Source organism: Lathyrus oleraceus, chromosome 1 (genome assembly GCF_024323335.1).
Source record: "Lathyrus oleraceus cultivar Zhongwan6 chromosome 1, CAAS_Psat_ZW6_1.0, whole genome shotgun sequence".
Lineage (NCBI taxonomy): Eukaryota > Viridiplantae > Streptophyta > Magnoliopsida > Fabales > Fabaceae > Lathyrus > Lathyrus oleraceus.
In genome coordinates, this window is record NC_066579.1 from 286,042,623 (window position 1) to 286,056,073 (window position 13,451).

The following is a 13,451-nucleotide window of genomic DNA, read 5'->3' on the forward strand; positions in this document are numbered from 1 at the left end:
TAAGAAAACATTTTCATAATTATTTAAATATTTACCTATAAATTTTATCTCAAAACACTAAATTTTAACTCAATTGGTATTTTTATTATTTTTAGGAATATTAAAATTAGTGATTTCTTTGTTAAGTTAAGAAAAATATTTTTTGATAACAATAAATTTTAACTCCACATATATTTTTGTTCTTTTTAGTAGTATTAAAATTAGTAATCTCTTTATTAAGTTAAGAAAAATTCTCAAAATTATTTAAATATTTATCTATAAATATTCTCTCAAAACAATAAATTTTTCTCTTGAATGTCGAACTCTCATATTGAATGTGGAAGAAAGAAGGTTAACTCCTCACCTTTAAAATATAAATATTCTCTCAATTCATTAAATTTCAATTAAACAAATATTTCATAGTTTTTGTTTCTCCAATTATTTAATTATGCAGATGCGGGGTATCAATCCCCGTACCTCTCGCATGCTAAATGTGCGCTCTACCATCTGAGCTACATCCCCGTTTTATAACTCAATCAGTTTTATTAAAAAAATCATATAACATGGCGAACTAAGTTTGTTCGAATTAAATATTTCAAATAAGAACACAAACCATTCAAATAAGTAAAATTATTGAAAGAAAGACCAATGTTTGCTACGTTATCATCACATTAGTTTCCTTCTATAAAAAATATGAGCGGAAAAAAATTAAATATTTTTCACTATAATTTTACAATTATGCCAAATGTTCTTCATTTCCAAGGAACCAATAAATTATAACTAAACACTACTAAAATTAGAGATGAATCACTTTCATGCCATGGGTTGAACTGATTCTTATTCACAATAATATTTGAGTTTCTCCAAACAATTCTACTTGAAAGGATGTACAAAAGTTCAACTTCTTAGAAAAGAAGCCTAGGAAATAAACATCCATGTTTCTGAACATACATCCACATGCTGAAGAAGCACTGATTGATGAACCATTAGTATTGCCGTTTTTACATCTATCAATTGGAGGCTGCCATAAAACTACTTTAAATTGACACATATTTCGAGCCAGACCAAAGCCCAAAAAGAAGATTATGAAGGACCAATTATTCTCTCCTTTTAAATACTCCTCTTTCGCGCCGAAGCTAGTACGAGACTCATTTTCCCAAGATATTATTCACCTTGAGGTTTCCCATAACTAACTTGAGCGTTGTTGTGCTAACCTTGAAGGTCCATTCCTTTCTCCACATCAGAGATGCAAGCATAATCTTCCATACTATGACATACCTCGCTCGGTTCTATTCCATTATTGAACATTCACGCCGTCTGTGAGAATCTACAATTGATTCCTACCAAATTTCATTATTTGATCTTTTTATTCCAAATCTCCATAAATCTAAAAATTACATCAAACGGAGACGATTCCAGAGGTTCCTGAACTAAGACGTATCCTGATACTCCTTATTGATACCGTTGGGGAAGGTCTATTCAATCGAATTGCGTCAACTTCAAAATGAGACGCAATCACTAACGTAGAATGGAAAGATGCAAGACCGAACCCGAATTTGGTTTCGACGACCATCTTCTTTTTTCTGTTAAGGATTTTATCAATATTTTCCCTTTCCTTTGAAATAAATTAAGTTTGGTGGCGACTTTGTATTTTTTTTGTAGAGTTAGAAGTCTTCCTCGGACAATTAGAATGATATGGTGAGCTTTCTCCCACATCTTATGCTATTGGACCTCCTTGTCCCATTTACAAGATGGATAATTGATGGGCAGTAAAGAATAATATCTAACCGGATTTGGATAATTTGAATAAGAATAATATCTAATCGATGGATAATTAATAATTGAAAATTAGAATGTTTCAATCAGTCAAATAGTAATTCACACTCTCTTACACTCAACATAAATGTCCTCTTTTAATTTTGCAACATTTTTAAGATAATGATCAGTTATGTTCATTACAATGATATAATTTTCTTAAAAATTATAGTTAATGGAATTTTTATGTGAAATGAAATACGTTAATAAGGATATAATAGTAAAAAGATGCATTGATATTTTAAAGAGACAAATCATTTAAGACAATAAATAATAATTTGAATATTATTCTTTTTAAGAATATCAAAATTAGTGATCTCCTTCTTAAGTTAAGAAAACATTTTCACAATTATTTAAATATTTACCTATAAATATTATCTGAAAACACTAAATTTTAACTCAATTGATATTTTTATTATTTTTAGGAATATTAAAATTAGTGATTTCTTTGTTAAGTTAAGAAAAATATTTTTTGATAAAAATAAATTTTAACTCAACATATATTTTTGTTCTTTTTAGTAGTATTAAAATTAGTAATCTCTTTATTAAGTTAAGAAAAATTCTCAAAATTATTTAAATATTTATCTATAAATATTCTCTCAAAACAATAAATTTTTCTCTTGAATGTCGAACTCTCATATTGAATGTGGAAGAAAGAAGGTTAACTCCTCACCTTTAAAATATAAATATTCTCTCAATTCATTAAATTTCAATTAAACAAATATTTCATAGTTTTTGTTTCTCCAATTATTTAATTATGCAGATGCGGGGTATTAATCCCCGTACCTCTCGCATGCTAAATGTGCGCTCTACCATCTGAGCTACATCCCCGTTTTATAACTCAATTAGTTTTATTAAAAAAATCATATAACATGGCGAACTAAGTTTGTTCGAAGCAAATATTTCAAATAAGAACACAAACCATTCCAATAAGTAAAATTATTGAAAGAAAGACCAATGTTTGCTACGTTATCATCACATTAGTTTCCTTCTATAAAAAATATGAGTGGCAAAAAATTAAATGTTTTTCACTATAATTTTACAATTATGCCAAATGTTCTTCATTTCCAAGGAACCAATAAATTATAACTAAACACTACTAAAATTAGAGATGAATCACTTTCATGCCATGGGTTGAACTGATTCTTATTCACAATAATATTTGAGTTTCTCCAAACAATTCTACTTGAAAGGATGTACAAAAGTTCAACTTCTTAGAAAAGAAGCCTAGGAAATAAACATCCATGTTTCTGAACATACATCCACATGCTGAAGAAGCACTGATTGATGAACCATTAGTATTGCCGTTTTTACATCTATCAATTGGAGGCTGCCGTAAAACTACTTTAAATTGGCACATATTTCGAGCCAGACCAAAGCCCAAAAAGAAGACTATGAAGGACCAATTAGTCTCCCCTTTGAAATACTCCTCTTTCGCGCCAAAGCTAGTATGAGACTCATTTTCCCAAGATATTATTCACCTTGAGGTTTCCCATAACTAACTTGAGTGTTGTTGTGCTAACCTTGAAGGTCCAATCCTTTCTCCACATCAGAGTTGCAAGCATCATCTTCCATACTATGACATACCTCTCTCATTCTTATTCCACCAATGAACATTGGCGCCGTCTGTGAGAATCCACAATTGATTCCTACTAAATTTCATAATTGAATCTTTTTATTCCTGTTCTCTGTATATCTAAAAATTACATCAAATGGAGACGATTCCAGAGGTTCCTAAACTAAGACGTATCCTGATACTCGTTATTGATACCGTTGGGGGAAGGTCTATTCAATCGAATTGCGTCAACTTCGAAATGAGACGCACTCACTAACGTAAAATGGAGAGATGTAAGACCGAACCCAAATTTGGTTGCGACGACCATCTTATTTTTTCTGTTATGGATTTTATCAATATTTTCCATTTCCTTTGAAATAAATTAAGATTTGTGGAGACTTTGTATTTTTTTTAGAGTTAGAAGTCTTCCTCGGACAATTAAAATGATGTGGTGAGATTTCTCCCACATCTCATGCTATTGGACCTCCCTGTCCCATTTACAAGATGGATAATTGATGGGCGGTAAAGAATAATATCTAACCGGATTTGGATAATTTGAATAAGAATAATATCTAATCGACGGATGATTAATAATTGAAAATTAGAATGTTTTAATCATTCAAATATTAATTCATACTCTCTCACACTCATAATAAATGTCCTCTTTTAATTTTGCAGCATTTTTAAGATAATGATCATTTATGTTCATTACAATGATATAATTTCCTTAAAAATTATAGTTAATGGAATTTTTATTTGAAATGAAATACGTTAATAAGGATATAATAGTAAAAAGATGCATTGATATTTTAAAGAGACAAATCATTTGAGACAATAAATAATAATTTGAATATTATTCTTTTTAAGAATAGCAAAATTAGTGATCTCCTTCTTAAGTTAACAAAACATTTTCACAATTATTTAAATATTTACCTATAAATATTATCTCAAAACACTAAATTTTAACTCAATTGATATTTTTATTATTTTTAGGAATATTAAAATTAGTGATCTCTTTGTTAAGTTAACAAAAATATTTTCTCATAAAAATAAATTTTAACTCAACATATATTTTTGTTCTTTTTAGTAATATCAAAATTAGTTATCTCTTTATTAAGTTAAGAAAAAATCTCAAAATTATTTAAATATTAATCTATAAATATTCTCTCAAAACAATTAAACAAATATTTCATAGTTTTTGTTTCTCCAATTACTTATTTATGGAAATGCGGGGTATCAATCCCCGTACCTCTCGCATTCTAAGTGAGAGCTCTACCGTCTGAGCTACATCCCTGTTTTATAACTCAATTAGTTTTATTAAAAAAACCACATAACATGGCGAACTATGTTTGTTCGAAGCAAATATTTCAAATAAGAACACAAACCATTCCAATAAGTAAAATTATTGAAGGAAAGACCAATGTTTGCTACGTTATCAACACATTATTTCCCTCCATAAAAGATATGAACGGCAAAAAATTTAATATTTTTCACTATAGTTTTACAATTTTGCCAAATGTTCTTCATTTCCAAGGTACCAATAAATTATAACTAAACATTACTAAAATTAGAGATGAATCACTTTCATGCCATGGGTTGAACTGATTCTTATTCACAATAATATTTAAGTTTCTCCAAACACTTCTACTTGAAAGGATGTATAAAAGTTCGACTTATTAGAAAAGAATCCTAGGAAATAAACATCCGTGTTTCTGAACATACATCCACATGCTGAAGACGCACTGATTGATGAACCATTAGTATTGCCGTTTTTGCATCTATCAATTGGAGGCTGCCGTAAAACTACTTTAAATTAGCAGATATTTCGAGTCAGACCAAAGCCCAAAAAGAAGATTATGAAGGACCAATTATTCTATCCTTTTAAATACTCCTCTTTCGCGCCAGAGCTGGTATGAGACTCATTTTCCCAAGATATTCTTCACCTTGAGGTTTCCCATAACTAACTTGAGCGTTGTCGTGTTAACCTTGAAGGTCCACTCCTTTCTCCACATCAGAGATGCAAGCATAATCTTCCATACTATGACATACCTCTCTCACTTTTATTCCACCATTGAACATTGACGCCGTCTGTGAGAATCTACAACGATTCCTACTAAATTTCATAATTGGATCTTTTTATTCCAGATCTCCATAAATCTAAAAATTACATCAAATTGAGACAATTCCAGAGGTTCCTGAACTAAAACGTATCCTGATACTCCTTATTGATACCGTTGGGGAAGGTCTATTTTATCGCTTTGCGTCAACTTCGAAATGAGACGCATTCACTAACTTAAAATGGAGAGATGTAAGACCGAACCCAGATTTTGTTGAGACGACCATCTTCTATTTTCTGTAAAGGATTTTATCAATATTTTCCCTTTCCTTTGAAATAAATTAAGATTTGTGGCGACTTTGTATTTTTTTTAGAGTTAGAAGTCTTCCTCTGAAAATTAGAATGATGTGGTGAGCTTTCTCCCACATCTCATGCTATTGGACCTCCCTACCCCATTTACAAGATGGATAATTGATGGGCGGTAAAGAATAATATCTAACCGGATTTGGATAATTTGAATAAGAATAATATCTAATCGATGGATAATTAATAATTGAAAATTAGAATGTTTCAATCAGTCAAATATTAATTCATACTCTCTCACATTAATCATAAATGTCCTCTTTTAATTTTGAAACATTTTTAAGATAATGATCAGTTATGTTCATTACAATGATATAATTTCCTTAAATATTATAGTTAATTGAATTTTTATTTGAAATGAAACACGTTAATAAGGATATAATAGTAAAAAGTGCATTGATATTTTAAAGAGACAAATCATTTGAGACAATAAATAATAATTTGAATATTATTCTTTTTAAGAATATCAAAATTAGTGATCTCCTTCTTAAGTTAAGAAAACATTTTAACAATTATTTAAATATTTACCTATAAATATTATCTCAAAACACTAAATTTTAACTTAATTGATATTTTTATTATTTTTAAGAATATTAAAGTTAGTGATCTCTTTGTTAAGTTAACAAAAATATTTTCTCATAAAAATAAATTTTAACTCAACATATATTTTTGTTCTTTTTAGTAATATCAAAATTAGTAATCTCTTTATTAAGTTAAGAAAAATTCTCAAAATTATTTAAATATTTATCTATAAATATTCTCTCAAAACAATAAATTTTTCTCTTGAATGTCGAATTCTCATATTGAATGAGGAAGAAATAAGGTTAACTCCTCACCTTTAAAATATAAATATTCTCTCAATTCATTAAATTTCAATTAAACAAATATTTCATTGTTTTTGTTTCTCCAATTACTTATTTATGGAAATGCGGGGTATCAATCCCCGTACCTCTCGCATGCTAAGTGAGCGCTCTACCATCTGAGCTACATCCCTGTTTTATAACTCAATTAGTTTATTAAAAAAACCATATAACATGGTGAACTATGTTTGTTCAAAGCAAATATTTCAAATAAGAACACAAACCATTCCAATAAGTAAAATTATTGAAGGAAACACCAATGTTTGCTACGTTATCAGCACATTAGTTTCCCTCCATAAAAGATATGAACGGCAAAAAATTTAATATTTTTCACTATAGTTTTACAATTATGCCAAATGTTCTTCATTTCCAAGGAACCAATAAATTATAACTAAACATTACTAAAATTAGAGATGAATCACTTTCATGCCATGGGTTGAACTGATTCTTATTCACAATAATATTTAAGTTTTTCCAAACACTTCTACTTGAAAGGATGTACAAATGTTCGACTTATTAGAAAAGAAGCCTAGGAAATAAACATTTGTGTTTCTAAACATACATCCACATGCTGAAGACGCACTGATTGATGAACCATTAGTATTGCCGTTTTTGCATCTATCAATTGGAGGCTGCCGTAAAACTACTTTAACATAGCAGATATTTCGAGCCAGACCAAAGCCCAAAAAGAAGATTATGAAGGACCAATTATTCTATCCTTTTAAATACTCCTCTTTCGCGCCAAAGCTAGTATGAGACTCATTTTCCCAAGATATTCTTCACCTTGAGGTTTCCCATTACTAAATTTCATAATTGGATCTTTTTATTCCAGATCTCCATATATCTAAAAATTACATCAAATGGAGACGATTCCAGAGGTTCCTGAACTAAGACGTATCCTGATACTCCTTATTGATACCGTTGGGGAAGGTCTGTTCAATCGAATTGCGGCAACTTCGAAATGAGACGCACTCATTAAAGTAGAAGGAGATATGCAAGACCGAACCCGAATTTGGTTGTGACGACCATCTTCTTTTTTATGTTAAGGATTTTATCAATATTTTCCCTTTCCTTTAAAATAAATTAAGATTGGTGGTGACTTTGTATTTTTTTTAGAGTTAGAAGTCTTCCTCGGACAATTAGAATGATGTGGTGAGCTTTCTCCCACATCTCATGCTATTGGACCTCCTTGACCCATTTACAATGATATAATTTCCTTAAAAATTATAGTTAATGGAATTTTTATTTGAAATGAAATACTTTAATAAGAATATAATAGTAAAAAGATGCATTGATATTTTAAAGAGACAAATCATTTGAGACAATAAATAATAATTTGAATATTATTATTTTTAAGAATATCAAAATTAGTGATCTCCTTCTTAAGTTAAGAAAACATTTTCACAATTATTTAAATATTTACCTATAAATATTGTCTCAAAACACTAAATTTTAACTCAATTGATATTTTTATTATTTTTAGGAATATTAAAATTAGTGATCTCTTTGTTAAGTTAAGAAAAATATTTTCTCATAAAAATAAATTTTAACTCAACATATATTTTTGTTCTTTTTAGTAATATTAAAACTAGTAATCTCTTTAATAAGTTAAGAAAAATTCTCAAAATTATTTAAATATTTATCTGTAAATATTCTCAACTAAATTTGAAATTCTCATATTGAATGAGGGAGAAAGAAGGTTAACTCCTCACCCTTAAAATGTAAATATTGTCTCGAGTTTTTTTTCTCCAATTACTTATTTATGATTAAACAAAAATTTGATAGTTTTTTTTTTCTCCAATTACTTATTTATGATTAAACAAATATTTGATAAGTTAAGAAATAGTATTTTTATTATTTTTAGGAATATTAAAATTAGTGATCTCTTTGTTAAGTTAAGAAAAATATTTTCTCATAAAAATAAATTTTAACTCAACATATATTTTTGTTCTTTTTAGTAATATTAAAACTAGTAGTCTCTTTAATAAGTTAAGAAAAATTCTGAAAATTATTTAAATATTTATCTATAAATTTCTCAACTAAATTTCAAATTCTCATATTGAATGAGGGAGAAAGAAGGTTAACTCCTCACCTTTAAAATGTAAATATTCTCTCGAGTTTTTTTTCTCCAATAACTTATTTATGACTAAACAAATATTTGATAGTTTTTTTCTTCTCCAATTAGTTATTTATGATTAAACATATATTTGATAGTTTTTTTTCTCCAATTACTTATTTATGGAGTTTTTCTCCAATTACTTATTTAGCGAGCGCTTTACCATCTGAGCTACATCCCCATTTTATAACTAAGTTAGTTTTATTAAAAAAAACCATATAACATGGCTAACTAAGTTTGTTCAAAGCAAATATTTTAAATAAGAACACAAACCATTCCAATAAGTGAAATTATTGAAGGAAAGACCAATGTTTGGTATGATATCATCACATTAGTTTCCCTCCACAAAAGATATGAGCGGCGAAAAATTTAATATTTTTCACTATAGTTTTACAATTATGCCAAATGTTCTTCATTTCCAAGGAACCAATAAATTATAACTAAACACTAGTAAAACTAGAGATGAATCACTTTCATGCCTCGGGTTGAACTGATTCTTATTCACAATAATATTTGAGTTTCTCCAAACAATTCTGCTTGAAAGGATATACAAAAGTTCAACTTCTTAGAAAAGAAGCCTAGGAAATAAACATTCATGTTTCTGAACATACATTTGCATGCTGAAGAAGCACTGATTGATGAACCATTAGTATTGCCCTTTTTACATCTATCAATTGGAGGCTGCCATAAAACTACTTTAAAATAGCAGATACTTAGAGCCAGACCTAAGCCCAAAAAGAAGATTATGAAGCACCAATTATTCTTTCCTTTTAAATACTCCTCTTTCGCGCCAAAGCTGGTATGAGACTCATTTTCCCAAGATATTATTCACCTTGAGGTTTCCCATAACTAACTTGAGCGTTCTTGTGCTAACCTTGAAGGTCCACCCCTTTCTCCACATCAGAGCTGTAAGCATCATCTTCTATACTATGACATACATCTCTCATTCTTATTCTACCATTGAACATTGGTGCCATCTGTGAGAATCTACAATTGATTCCTCCTAAATTTCATAATTGAATCTTTTTATTACAGATTTCCATATATCTAAAAATCACCTCAAATGGAGACGATTCCATAGGTTCCTTAACTAAGAATTATCGTGATTGTAACAACCCGTATAATATATATCTAGAATAATATCATACTAGTGTTAATAATTGGTACTGATCCAACATAAGTGCCTAATGGCATCAATATATATATACATGCCCAAACTAAAAACATCAATGGAACATGTTATACAATAATGCCTAAACAATAAAAATCTAGGAACTATGCGCAATATCTTCATTGCACACAACTCTACAGCGGAAGGTCATGATAAACAACATCCCTTGAAACATCCATAACAACTTCTCATAGGTTCAACCTGTAAGGATTACCTGAAAAATAACAACAATAGTGGGATGGGATAATAATCTCAGTGAGTTCTCCTATCCTATGGGTCCACTCGGCTCTACAGGGTTTCTAATCAATATTCAACTCATATCCAACTCAAGTCAACAAGGGAACGAAGACTTGAGCGATGAGGAAACTATCTCGCAATTGTATGACAACATGCATTTGAGTTCTCATAACTCAACCACGATCATTATTCAGATCACGAAACATCAATTCCCGAACGGACTTACATCTAAGCCAGGCCCGGTTCATGCATGCTCGTATGATTCGACTTTCGCGGTGGATATCTGGTTCCCCTATGGGACTTGAACCCACTTTGAGAACTATCACTCGTATGGGACTTTACCTACTTTGAGTCTCTTTCACCGTATGGGCCTTATCCCACTTTGGTGTCCACCTTTCCCCCATGTCCGCCATGGTTGGGGCTCAAACCCAATTGAGGCTCGAGTCATTGGTCCCACATCCCAATGCTTACACGTCTAAGCATACCAATAGAGATGTGTACCATCACAGAAACACACATTCTGAATACATGATCGGTTCTACAATCATCGGTTCCACGAACCATACAAAATTCATCAATCATAGGTGACTTCCTTCACCATAATATACAAATAATAACATGGCATGTTCCATACAATGCGTCTCATTATCAATCATGGCAACAATTCATCCACGACCTCCACATAAGCGTCACACGAATGAATACCATATTCTCATACATATATCTCACATGTTCCATAACCTAGATTATCTTTCTAAGTTATTAATCATGTTATACTCCTAGGTTTCCTCACTCTCCTTTGTAAGGTTTTTAATCATGTTATTTCACAATCAAACATATCAACCATGTTTAACATCCATCAAAATACAATTCATAGAATTTGTAAGACACATAATATACTACAACATGGTATCATAATAATAGCCTTTTTCGTTATCTTACTAACGCATCCGTCCGCATCCAAAACGGAGTTATAACACTCGATTAATTCATTAATCTATCTTAATCAAGATTTAGATTAACATTTATTCATTGCATAAGTATTCAACATCAACATCTTTGGCCTAGTGGTAAGGCTTGTACAATTCCAAGGAGGTCCCGGGTTTGAACCCCATTGGTGACATATTTTAATTCATCAAATAATTAATTCATGTCAATAGATTGATCAAATGAATCAATCGATTGAATGTGAATTATTCAACATAATGTTTTCTTCACTTCTAACTACCAATCTCTTGACATGAACATAACCACTCATGAACAAACTTCCAAACGACAACCACATCATTAAATCACAAGGACCCAACCAATACAAAACACACATACAAGCATCATTAATGAAAATTCACATGATTCATGGAGGAACTCATCATAATATCATCTATCATACTATTAATTCCATGGTTATCAACCCTAATTTTAAAAATCTAAAGTTCTACCTAGAACTCGCCTCATGATTGATGAAGATGGTGAGAAGAAGATGATGAAGAAGATGACATGATGAAGGTGGTGGTTTCCTTCCTCTTCTTCTCTTCTTCCTCTTCCTCTTTTCCTCTTTTCCTCTTTCTCTCCTCTTCCCTTTCTTTCTTTTCTTTTCTTCTCCTTTTTCCTGATAACTCTCCTTCTCTCCCTTCTATTCTTATCCTTTTCTTACCAACCACCACTCTTGTTATCCACCACACACATACATATACTATATAATATATATAATATATAATATTAAGTAGTGACATAAAATATCCCAAGTGATATTTTATCTTCGAGTACCAATAGACCAATTATTAATGTTACCAAAAATGTCCTCTCTTGTACTTATTAATATTGGTCTGTCTCTTTTATTAATAATTAATATCTTCAGAGTTCACTGGTTACTCTATTGGTCCCAACTGATAACACTTAGAGCACATAGGAGCTCCAATTGTTACAACTATCAATAGAGTACACATGAACTCAATTGGTCTTAACTGACAACTAATTGAGCATTTAAGGGAATATGGGATATTACGTTCTCCCCCCCTTAAATTGAAATTCTCCCCCGAATTTCCTTCACTCAACAAACAAACAATTCTTGTATCAACGTCTTAGACCAACACTTGACTTCTCTTCGATTTCAAGTCTCTGACATACTCATTCTTCTAACTTGTCTTTGCTATCAAATTTCCTTCTTCATGAACTCTTGAAACTTCTTGATTTCCATCACAATCTCATTCTGATATTTGATTAACATTTAAACTTGCTTCCATTTAATTCCTCTGATATTCCGCTTAACATCAGTTGGTCACTTTCCTCCTGGAAACCACAACTTCCCTTCCTTGCACTAAGTTACACAAAACATAATTACGACATCTTATCTTGACTTGGTTAATCAATACTCATTAATTCTTTATAAGAAAATTTATTGATTCCTTAACCACACACAATATTGACTACTCTTCTCTTATTATTCCTTCAACAAATGCGACAACTTTGTAATCCATTTATTAATAATCTCATAAAATTCACTTGATCTGATACTGTATGTCGCAAGTCTCTACTCCTATTAATCCACTTCTCTCGTACTACTCTAATGAGATAGAACCATTAGCACGAGATTGTCTTACTCTCATCCTTACCAGCATTCTAACGAGTAACTATCTCCCTGATCCCCATAGACTTGATTGAGCTCTTTCTTTCGTCACCTTCCATTGTGATACTCTGATTCCAATAGTGGAACACCTGGGATTCCTAGGCACTACTGTTTAGCTAACAATCTACAAAGAAACACACTTACCCTCCAGAGTGCCTACTGTCCAAAATGGTACTAGAACCTTGTCGACTCCCATTAGTAGAACAACTTCCTTGATGACTCACAAAAGTTTAGAATAAGACCAACACTCTTCAGAAGATAGGTATCCAGGAGCTACATTACTACAACCATAAAAACTTAGAATATCCAAATTCATCACGTGTTCGATGCAGCTAAACCAAATTAGTTTGACAATCTCCGATTCTGGTTACTGTATTCCATATCAGATCCTCTTGTAGGGCTTTGATTCATTCAAGATTTTTCCCAATACATGATCTCGACCAAAACAACATAACACCAACAAGGAACTTTAAATCATCAACGAGACACCACTTCTAAGGAACTTAAGCAATCTAGAGTGTAACTATGAGTGTCCATACACCTCATAGAGTCACACATAATATTTCACACACATTTAGCGATAACATTTCACTTCATATCCAAAATCATTCATCTCAATCGTCTCGTCCCATCTTCCATAATCTTAGCTCATGCTCTTACTAATATACAGTTC